We start from the raw sequence: 10910 nt of genomic DNA, 5'->3' as shown, positions 1-10910 counted from the left end.
AAGAAAGAAAGAAAGAGAGAGATGGAGAGAGAGAGAGAGAGAAAGGGAGGAAGGGAGAGAGAGAAGAGAAAGAGAGAGGGACAGAGAAAGAGAAAGAAAGAGGAAAAAGACAGACAAAAGAAAAAGAAAGAGTTAGAGAAAGAGAAAGAACGGGAGAAAGAGGAAAAGAAAGAAAGAAAGAAAGAAAGAAAGAAAGAAAGAAAGAAAGAAAGAAAGAAAATGAGTCATTTCCAACCTCCCAACGAGCCTCCCTTTCCCTTCCGACGACTAAAGCGGGGCCGCAGGGGCGCTCTGCCCCGCGAGGCGCCTCCTCCCCGCTTCCGCGCTCCTTGCTTCCCTTTCCCCGCGCTGGGCCGCTGCTGCCGCCGTGCCGGGCGCTCCGCTCCCCCGTCCCATTCCTCCCTCCCTCCCTCCTTCCCCCTGCGCTCTCCCCGCCGGCGTGTCGTTCTGCCCCCTCCCTCCCTCCCTGCTCTGCGTCACGCGGCCTCGCGTGGGAGTTGGGCCCGGCGCAGGCTCGTCGGCCCAGGCGGGCGGGCGCGCGCGCGAGCGGAATCTCCCCACGTGACGGCGACGGCGCGGGAGGGGGAGCCCTGGATGTGCGCGCGGGCGGGAAGGCCGGGAGGAGGCGGCGGTGGAGGAGGAGGAGGAGGAGGTGGAGGTAAGGCGAGGCTGCTGCTGCCGCCGCCGCCTCCCTGCAGCCCTGCCGCCAGTGCTGGGTTGTCGCGGGGCTGCCGGGCAGAGCTGGGCCGAGGGGGCGGGAGGCAGCTCGCCCCCCGATGGGAAGGCGGCAGCAGCAGGAGAAGAAGGAGGAGGAGGCCGGCCGCAGGCGACCCTGGCCATAACTTCGCGCCCACCCGGAGAAGGGAAGAGCCGGGCAGGCAGCGGCAGCAGCAGCAGCAACGTCCTGCGGGGAAGAAGTAAGTCGGAGACCCTCGTGGCTGCTCGGCAGGCATTGGATCGCGCGCAGGAGTGGGGGGGGGGAGAGACGCGCAAGGGGTTGTGCGGGCGCGATCGCGGGGATCCTTTCTCTTGCAGGGTTGCTAGTTTTGTCTGGCTCCCGAGTAAGCTGCGAAATGTTGGCGAACAGGTTGCCGTCGCCTTCCCCGTCGAGTTATCTTTTAAGAGGTGCGCGCGTTTCCTTCCCGGCAAAGCGAGATCTTTGGCATGTGATCCGCTCCGGGTTTAAGGCTGCAGCTTTTGTAGAGTTGGAAAGGGACCCTACCCCGAGGGTCATCCAGTCCAACCTCCTCTGCAATGCAGGACCTATCTAACACACACGCCTTTCTGGAGAGACCGCAATGGATTTTTTCTTGCTCGCGATTCGGGAGGCATTTCCCCCGCTTTTCAGCGGCTGAAACTTTGCCTGCGTGGTTCGGACTCGTCGAGAAGTCAACCTCGCGCGTCAAAAAACGCACGTGTGAATGCGAGACAGAGCGGGTGTAAGGCCTCCGCGTCTTGGAGCGGTAGGCGAATATCTTAAGAATGCTAGCTGCGCGCGAGGCTTCTGCTGCAAGTTCTGGTTCAGCCTCGCTGGCCTTCTGGGGCTGTGATGGTGGTAAAGTGGGGTGTGTGTAACTGGGAGAAACTGAGACAGGGGTGGAGTCCCCAACAACATCTGGAGGTATCCAAGTTCCCCAATTCACATCACACTTGACCTTTGGCCATGCTGCCTCGAGGCTGATGGGAGGAATGGGATAAAAGGAAAATAGAAGTTTCTGCCCTGTCTTGCAGGGTGTTTTCATAGCTGCTGCTTGGTACAGTTCATTCCTGCTGCTGCAGATTGCCGGAAGGAGAGGGTGGATTCGTGTATATGTATAGGCGGAGTGTGGATGATTCCCAGAGAAATCCAGAGCAGAAAAGGGTGAGGGCGTGGGAGGAAAGTACTGAAACATCCATGTATTGTCTCCGCTTAAAAGTTTGGGAGATGGAGTGCAAATCCAAACACTACATTGGGTGGGATTTTTTTTTTTACTATGTTTTCTCTACAGTTGATTTGTACATTAACAGCTGTGAAACTTTTTTTTAAGTGCTGGGGAAATTTATTATGTTACAGATTTTTGAGACTTTTATTTCAGCGATTGCTCATTGTTCCTCTTAGACACTTGTCCTCACAATATTTGCCCTCCGGCAGATATATTTAACAGCTTTCCTTCATTTGGCTGCAAGCATAGACTCCCATGTGTGTGGAAATACATGATGTGTCGTTGTTGTTTTTGCACAGACACACCCTAGTTGTAAAATAAAGTCAGCTTAATATTTTTGAATGGGAGGATTCCTGTTTCTTTCTGCCGCCCCCTCAAAAGAATGATACACTTTGTAGGGTTTTGAAAGCGTAGGTAGGTGATCCAAATTATTTTACTGAAAGAACAATTTGTTTTAATAAAGGACTTTGGTTTATTTACCAACTTTGATTAGAAACTGTTTAGAAACTAATAATTCAGCTGCCCCCAAGGTGGGGGAGGGGGAATGTTGAAGATACCAAAATATAATAATGAAAAGCTGGTGGATTGTCAAAACAGAACATAATAAATTTAATGTAGAGATCCCTAATAAAAGATCAGTAGATCTTAAATGCCATTTTAGTAGAGGAGCAGAACTGATTGCATATTTTGAAAGAAATGCTAGTTTGGGAAAGAAAAAAACAAACGCCATCCTAGTTGTTTAGTTAGCAAAAAAAAGGTTCTAAATATCGGTAGCTGGTTGTTTGGGAAAATACTGGGATTGTATTGTTAGCACCTTCATCCTGAATTTGGAAAGGAGCCCTGTCGATTTCAACATTTCTTACGTCAAAGAAAGCAGTATACCATATTTAAAATTTGCAACTAAGTAGAATGGACTTACATCAGAGCAAACAGTGTTTAGCATCAAGATGCCACTGATAAAGTTGTTTATTTAAGCCCTGCTTGCTAAAAAAGAAATAGCCATCTAGTCTACTAATGTTTCGTACCGGAAAGCTAGGCTTCAGAACGATTGCAGAGCCTTTCAAAATAGGCAGTCGCGTGTTGTGGAAGATACAGTGATCCTGTGAGCTGCACAGATATTCGTTCAGTCATTTTTGAAGAAATCTTTTGGAAAGTCTAGTGGGTGGGCAAGCTTGCAGGATGTACTTTGTTTTTTTCTAAAAACCCCTGAGATCCATACATTTAGAATGAAAGAATTAACAAGCCCAGGAACTGAGCTCACATTCCTTCCACACCAAATCCGCTCCTGGTGTCTCTCGCAGTCCCTTAGGTTTCATGATTTCAGCATTATAATGAGTAGGGAGGCGGGTCACAAACACACTCGGTTGCTTCCATTTTGATAATGACTGGAAGCCATAAATCCATTGCCGACCTACATAAAATAACCTAGAGTTCTGCTAGCAGATCCCAGTCCAAACTTATGCCCTCCTCTGCAAGGTCAGAAAAGATGGTTATAGAATGTATTCTATTACTTTTCCTGCAAGTGAGAGATCTAAACATGTGCCCAGTAGCAGTGGGAATGGCAAGAGATGTTGCCCCTCACCTCACCCCATCCCATTCTGTCTTAGTATAGGTACCTATAGAATTCTCACTATTGCTGGCTTTTGAGCTCCGTGCCACTGCAACACAGTTTTCAAGCTTGGGATTTCCTTTCTCTCTTTTGTGGCGGGGGCCAGGAAGCAATTGCTGGCACTTGAAACCTAAAAAGATGCCCCACACCAACTCTTGAATTAACCTTCTGTTACATACAACTCACTTTAACTGTATCTGAAGATGTCCACAAGAAGCCTGGTGCCCTTGTTCCTAGATCATTTTTTATATTCATTTTTGCTTTTCATTCCTTGCCATTTAACTTTCGCTGAATGGGAGCGCTCCTTAGCCATGAGAAAAGAGAAAGAAAGGGAACTTAAAATGGAAGGGGGGGGCATTAGAAAACCAAGCGACATCTGTGCAAATATAGGGGGAAATGTAAAAACAGTTCTCTTCCTCTTGCTTCCCCTTCTTTTTCAAAGGTATCCCCCCCCCCCGGTCATTTGTATTACAGATGTGTTTAAAGAAAAACTGGTGGGAGTCTTGTGTGAAAACACCCCATAATGCCAGAGTATTAATTGGGGAAAGGGGGGTTGTTTTGTGAGGGCACAGAGTGGGTCTTTGCTAGCTCCTCTCTGCTCAAGGTGCCCAGAGATTGACTGTGAAATTTTGATTGCTCAGTTCCATATAGCATCTCTCTAGGCGAACGTTCATTCCCAGTTCCTTTGCTACCGAGGCAGCCTGCGGACAGCCTGGGAAGGAACTGGTTAACGCATGCTGAGCCCACCCTCGCAGCCCACACTTTCTTGACTTCTCCTCTTATCCTGGTTCGCCTACATGAACAACATTCACAGCAGCAGTAGCAGAAACGCCTCCTCTCCGTAACCTTCACAGAAAACCTGCAATTTCCATCTTCTGCTCTGGGCAGGAATTTCTATTTTAAAAGTTGGTCATCCCAAGATGTTGACTTGGTTAGCGAGATATTGAAGATTTCTGGCCCGTCGTTTGTTTGATAGTTAAAACAGCTACAATAATTCCACACTTCTTAGCATTTCTGTAGCATCCTCCCAGGCTGTTATTCTAATGCCTGCCACATATCACATCTTGTAAGTTAAAACAATTGGCTTTACAGCGTGACCATAACCATGTCTCCTTGCCAGTAAATCCTATTTAGTTCAAGGTACTTGGTGTTAGGATTGCAGTCTTAGTAGCACACAAACTGTGTGCTTTTGTTATTAAGGATGCAAACTCGCCTGGTGCTGTGGATCAGAAAGTGTTTCTTGCTTGCTACCCCCTTCCAATCCCATTTATAAAAATGTCCCCCCCATCCACAATTCTTAGTAACTGGCCTCAAATGCTTATTTTTTATTTAGGGGATTTATTTTTTATTTAGGGGATTTGAACCCTGCTGTGAAGTTCAGCCTGCCATTTACTTCCCAGACTACCAGCATAAAATTGAATACAAATGCAGCAACCATTATTTAAGAAACAGCACAAGACAGAAGCAGGACACGGAAGACGTTTACTTAGGGGGGAAATTGTGCATAACCCTGGATATAAAAGGTGTCCTGTATTTCCCCCCATCACTCTAGACCCTACTTGAAAAATCAAAATATTGAAAATGTTTTGAATTTTTTTTCCTCTCACACACTTTCCCCCTGGTATCAGAAGGTTTTGCAACTTTCAAAGTTAAGGCTGCACTCACCCTGATGATTCAGCTTGTTGAGGGAATTTAAAAAGCATCTTGAGGCTGGTTGCATGTTCATACGTGCAAACCTGTAGGTGCCGAAAGGGAAATATCTGAACGGCCGCTTATTCACATGTGCAAGTAAATAATTTGATGGTGGATGACTCACAGCTAAATAAGTCTGTACATAGCTGCCAAGTACCCCCTTTTCCCTGGGAAACCCCCTGTTTTTTCGTACCATTTCCCGGCGGTCCCCCGTATTGGTTCCTCTCCCATTATTCTCCCTTATTTAGCTCCTGCTGGGGGCCATTTTTTTCGTGCTTTGCCCATCTATGGGCACCGAAAATGGCCAGTGCCGGAAGTTGCGTCTACACATGTCCGGAAGTGCGTAGACGTGACTTCTGACGCCGGCCATTTTCGGTGCCCATAGATGGGCAAATCGACACCGGAAGTTGCGTCTACGCACTTCCAGACCTGCGTAGACACGACTTCCGTTGCCGGCGCCGGCCATTTTTTGTGCCCATAGATGGGTAAAGCGACACCGGAAGTTGCGTCTACGCAACTTCTGGTGTCATGCGCCTGCCGGTCCCGGATTCCGCAGTCCAGGACTTGGCAGGTATGTCTGTAGCTTCTATTGACCGGCATTGCCCCAGAGATGATACCCAGAATTCGACCCATGCCATTTGATCTGTGAAGCTGTGGCCATTGAACAACAACAAAAACAACAAAATGCATTGTATGCAGTGTTTGAAACTCAGATAGAAAAGCTAGGAGCCAAATGGCTCATGGGACCTGGGTTGTGGGTGACAAAACAGAATGTCTAGTCGCCATTTGGGCGAGGGGGGGTCGGCAAAACTTTTTATTTATTATTTTGATAGGCATGAACTAGTACACAATTCACAGAAGTGACACATTGTTAGGATCACATTTTTAGCAGAAATTGTTAATACAGTTTAATTTGGTGTTTTCAATAAAAATATTGGTACCATACTTCAGTTTTCAAAACACTCTAGTCTTTACTGTTAAACTCCTTAACATACTGTTTATCCTTAGCATATCCTTCAAGGCTTCAAAGCACATACATTTCAGTAATCCTCGAGTGTTGGCTAGGTGGGGGGGAAAAATGGCACCCAGACCTTTTGAGATGCTTGCAAATGGAGAATCCATAGGTGCGAAATGAGCCTGGCACCCTGCTAATTTCGAACCATGATTGTAGGAACTGTTCTTTAGTGCACGGGAGCCATTTGCAGACAGGCCACGCTCCGTCTGGAGTATCTGCTTCCCTCCCTTCCTGTAAGTCTGAGGTGGTAGGGTGAAATTTTGGATTTCCACTTTGGTGCATTGTTCCACGCCCTGTAGCGTGGAATTTGGATTAGTCGCCGTGTGGCTGTTGTTGGGCCTTGAGCCAATAAATGGTCATGGGAGCACAAGAGGCCTTGTTGCTCTCTCAGAAAGGTGCAAGGCCGTACATCTACAACCCTAATTAATATGTTGTGTGCAAAGGAGAAGCTTATTGGATTGGCGAGAAAAAAAATGTCTTGTGCTGCACTTTCCGCTGGAAAGGTGTTTGTTATGAGTGAAATCAGAGTTTGAAATTTGCTAGACGCATTTTGCACCTGGCTCTAGACCACTTGCATACATCTGGAGGTGCATGTCTTGGAATTATCGGATCTTGCCTGTTTTCACATCCACCTTGGTTCTCAGACTTAATCCATTCCGGAAGTCCGTTCCAAAACCAAAGTGTTCCAAAACCAAGGCGCGCTTTCCCATGGAAAGTAATGCAAAACGGATTAATCCGTTCCAGACTTTTAATAGCAACCCTTAAAACAGCAATTTAACATGAATTTTACTATCTAACGAGCCCATTGATCCATAAAATGAAAGCAATAAGCAATGTAAGTGCAGACACACAATCAATCAGTAGCTGAACTGGGTTCCACACAGTCACAAAAACAAAACATAAAGAGCCGCAAAAACAGACAGACCTCAGTGTAACACTCAAAACGGAAGTGTGGCACTCAAATCGGAAGCGTAAAACTAAAAACGGAGCATGTTCGGCTTCCGAAAAAAGTTCACAAACCGAAACACTTCCGGGTTGGGAGTGTTTGGGTTCCAAGTTGTTTGAGTACCAAGGCATTTGAGAACCAAGGTACCACTGTACTGACAACACATCATTTAGAATACTATCTGCGATATTTTAATCTGCACAATCGGGACGAATTTCAGGAACCAAAAAGTCCTATCGAAAATCCCAACCTTCGAGCTGTCTGGCCCCCAAATGGCAACTAGACATTCCATTTTGGCATCTGTAACGCTGGTTTATGGAGCTGTTTGGCACCTAGCTCTATATATCTGAGTTTCTAACACAGCGTGGAAGACTAGCAATCAGCCTCCGAGAGGGCATGGGGTGGTAATGAAATGAGGCTCAGGCCCGGGAGGGTAGTAGTGTGGTTCAAAGTTGCTCAGAGTATTACATTGTGCCAGGCTCCTTAAGGGATGTAAACTGGACAATCCTACTGGTGTTTACTTAGAGGTAACGCTTACTGATTGCAGGTGGGCTCCCCCACCCTGAAAGTAGCTATTCTGAAGTTTGCAGACTTCCAATGGCGTCCTCCCTAGGTTTGCTTAAAGGTGCGATTGAATCCAGGGAGACTTATTTTGGAAACTTGGCGTTGGTCTTTCCTTAGTGATGGGCGTTCTGTCTACTGTGAGACACTCGCTGGCGTGCATTTGGTTCCCATATATCAGCTGTGCCCACGGCATGACCTTGAGACCCCCAGAGTCCCCACATAGAGCACAGCTACTTTATAATGAGATCACGGGACAACCAGAAAGTATAAAACAGGCACCCCCAAACTGCGGACCTCCAGATGTTTTTTGGCCTACAACACCCATGATCCATAGACCAGTGGTCAGGGATGATGGGAATTGTAGTCCAAAACATCTGGAGGGCCAAAGTTTGGGGGTGCCTGGTATAAAACAATGCAGCTACTTAAGGCCATGAATCATTCCCAACGTAGAATTACCCGTATATTCCAGCGTATAAGACGACTGGGCGTATAAGACGACCCCCAACTTTTCCAGTTAAAATATAGAGTTTGGGATATACTCGGCGTATTAATAAAACGACCCGGCGTATAAGATGACTCCCGACTTTTGAAAAGATTTTCCTGGGTTAAAAAGTAGTCTTATACGCAGGAATATACTGTATAAGCGAGCCACTTGCATAAATACATTAAGTGTGTATGCAAACTCAGTGAGACGCCAGACCAACACGACTACCTACCTGTAACTAGATCAGTGAGAGGCGTGAGCTTGCTTTTGCCAGCTAATCTCATTTGCATTTGAGGCAAGCAGAATCTTATCTCATCAACACAAGGAAGCCTTTCTCTTTTCATACTTCATACTTGTCAAAAGTTGAAAATCTCCGTTCACAATATGTTGTGCCATGGAGAACTGTAGAAGAATAGCCAATGCTCTTGAAGAGAAGTGTGGCTACTGTTTGTTGTTGTTGTGGTGGTGGTGGTGTGTGTGTGTGTGTGTGTGTACACAAACACACACTATACTATACTGGACTGATATGTTTAAATGTTTCTTTGATTCTCCTTTCCCGCCACTCTTGCCACACCAGTGTGGCGTGCCACGCCCTTTGAGAAACGCCATTCTGACTTAATGCTTTGTGAGACCAAAACAACAGGTGCAAATCTTTTGGCTTGTGAACGGGTTCGGGTTTAGCACATTAATAATTTGGGTCATGATAGAGTCAGGCCTAGATGCAGTGCGGCCAACTTCTGAGCTGAGCAGACGTCTATAGAATTACACCGTTCACATTTTCGCTGTTTGCAGTAGGGAAGCTAAGCACATGTTTTAAGACTTTCCCGCGGGAGTAAATTTTTATTTGCGTAAAATAAATTTACTTTTGCCTTTCCGGACACTCGAGGCAGTGTACAAAAATAAAAAATAAAATAAAAAATAAAGTTTAAAAGTTCAGAGTTGAGCATGCAAAGCTGGCTGGTAGAAACAGACTTTCTTATATAGCCGATACCCAGTCACCCTCCCATGCTTCTTCTAAGTGTTGGGCAGGTGGGTTGGGAAAGTCACCTTCTGCCAGTCCCATACAGCTCATGTATTTCTGGACCCAACCCATATTCAGGGATGGTGGGTGTTTGGGGAAAAGCTTGGATGATGGTGAATCCCTGGAGTCTGCCTCTAGTTACAGTCTTAAGGTGAAATGTGTGCATTGTGACGGCTGCCATCTTAGATGGCTCTAAAAGCCTGTTGGACAAATTCGAGGAGGGTGACGTTATCAGCAGGTACAAACCAAAACAGGTAGGTTCTGCCTCCCCTTCTAGAAGCAGTGTGGGACTCATAAGTGGGGAGAGCGCTGTGGGCCTTGGGCCCACCTTCTTGGCTTCCCATTGATCTCTAGTTGGCCACTGTGGGAAGCGGGATGCAGGACTACATAGGCCACTGGCCTGATCCATCAGCCAGCTTCTTCTGTTCTTATGGAAGAGGTAGCAGATATCCAAACGGGACTCATTTAGGTGCTATGCGGGCTTCAGGTTATACCTAGAACCCAAGACCGAACGTGGAATCTGCATAGCACCTAAGAGAACTTTTGCTACATGCCATTTGGTTTCCTATGTGCGCGCGCACATACACACAGGCAGAAACAAGAGTTCAGAAGTAGTTGAAGACCCTCGCAATATGCAGCTAAATTTTACTTACTTTCTATATACAGTGGTACCTCTACTTACGAATAACTCTACTTATGAACGGAGCTCCGTCCGCCATCTTGGATGCAGTTTAGATAGGATTTTTTTCTACTTACGAATTTTTAGATAGGGTTGCTTCGACTTACGATTTTTTTCTCCCAATGCATTCCTACGGGATTCGACTTACAATTTTTTTCTACTTACAAATGTGCGTTCGGAACGCATTAAATTCGTAAGTAGAGGTACCACTGTACAAATATACTTATTAATAATTTTACGTATGTAGCAGTGGTTAGTCCCCATTTTTAACTTTAGTTTGCAAAAGGGCATCTCTTTGGGGGCGGGTTTTTTTGCCTTTTATGGCAGAACCACTCTGTTGCCACCTGGATCAAAAATTGTAAATATTAATAAATGTTAACGTTTCACAGAAAGCAGCCTGTTACGATTTGACTTGGCCAGATACAGTGCGTAGCTCAGGCATGTCCAAAGTCAGGCCCAGGGGCCTAATCCGGCCCACCGGTAGATTTAATCTGGCCCCTGTGGTAGTTTATTTATTGGTGTAAAATTATTTTAAAAAGCTGAACCCCTTCAATCCCCATAAAGCTCAACAACTTGAATCCTAAAAAAATGTCAGCAAGTTTGGTGTTAAATCCTAAAAAAAAAAGCTCAACAACTTTGGTCGGCCCTCATACATGTTCACTTCATCAAATCTTGCCCTCTTTGAAAAAAGTCTGGATACCCCTGGTTAGCTTTTACAAGTAGGCAGTTCATGTATCAGTGATGAGCTGAAAATGAGGTTAATTTAACTTGTTCATGCCTTTTAAATTTAATGTATTAGTTTCATTAGCTTTTCTTGTGTGATTTTCGGAGATCTGTAGGAGCCGGAGACTATTTAAAGCTTAACAGATACATCCTTGTGTGAAAAGAAATTCAGGTTTAACCGTTTGACTTACATTCTGTGCTTGCCTCAGAAAGTTTTCTGTTGATTTAAAGCAGAACTACTTTTGTGTGTGGGAA

The 10910-nt window shown here is 45.9% G+C and overlaps 1 protein-coding gene across 1 annotated transcript in view; it reads left to right on the top strand.

Annotated features, from left to right (window-relative positions):
- Window positions 1–482: 482 nt before the first annotated feature.
- The window catches only part of NAB1 (NGFI-A binding protein 1), a 49668-nt gene continuing 39240 nt past the window's right edge, over window positions 483–10910 (top strand). The window contains exon 1 of the mRNA XM_035136184.3: window positions 483–917. The gene's annotated coding sequence lies outside the window, so the exon portion shown is untranslated. The remainder of the gene's footprint in view (window positions 918–10910) is intronic.

This window comes from Zootoca vivipara, chromosome 1, assembly GCF_965207765.1.
Source record: "Zootoca vivipara chromosome 1, rZooViv2.hap1.1, whole genome shotgun sequence".
Lineage (NCBI taxonomy): Eukaryota > Metazoa > Chordata > Lepidosauria > Squamata > Lacertidae > Zootoca > Zootoca vivipara.
This window is presented reverse-complemented; position numbering and strand designations above follow the sequence as displayed.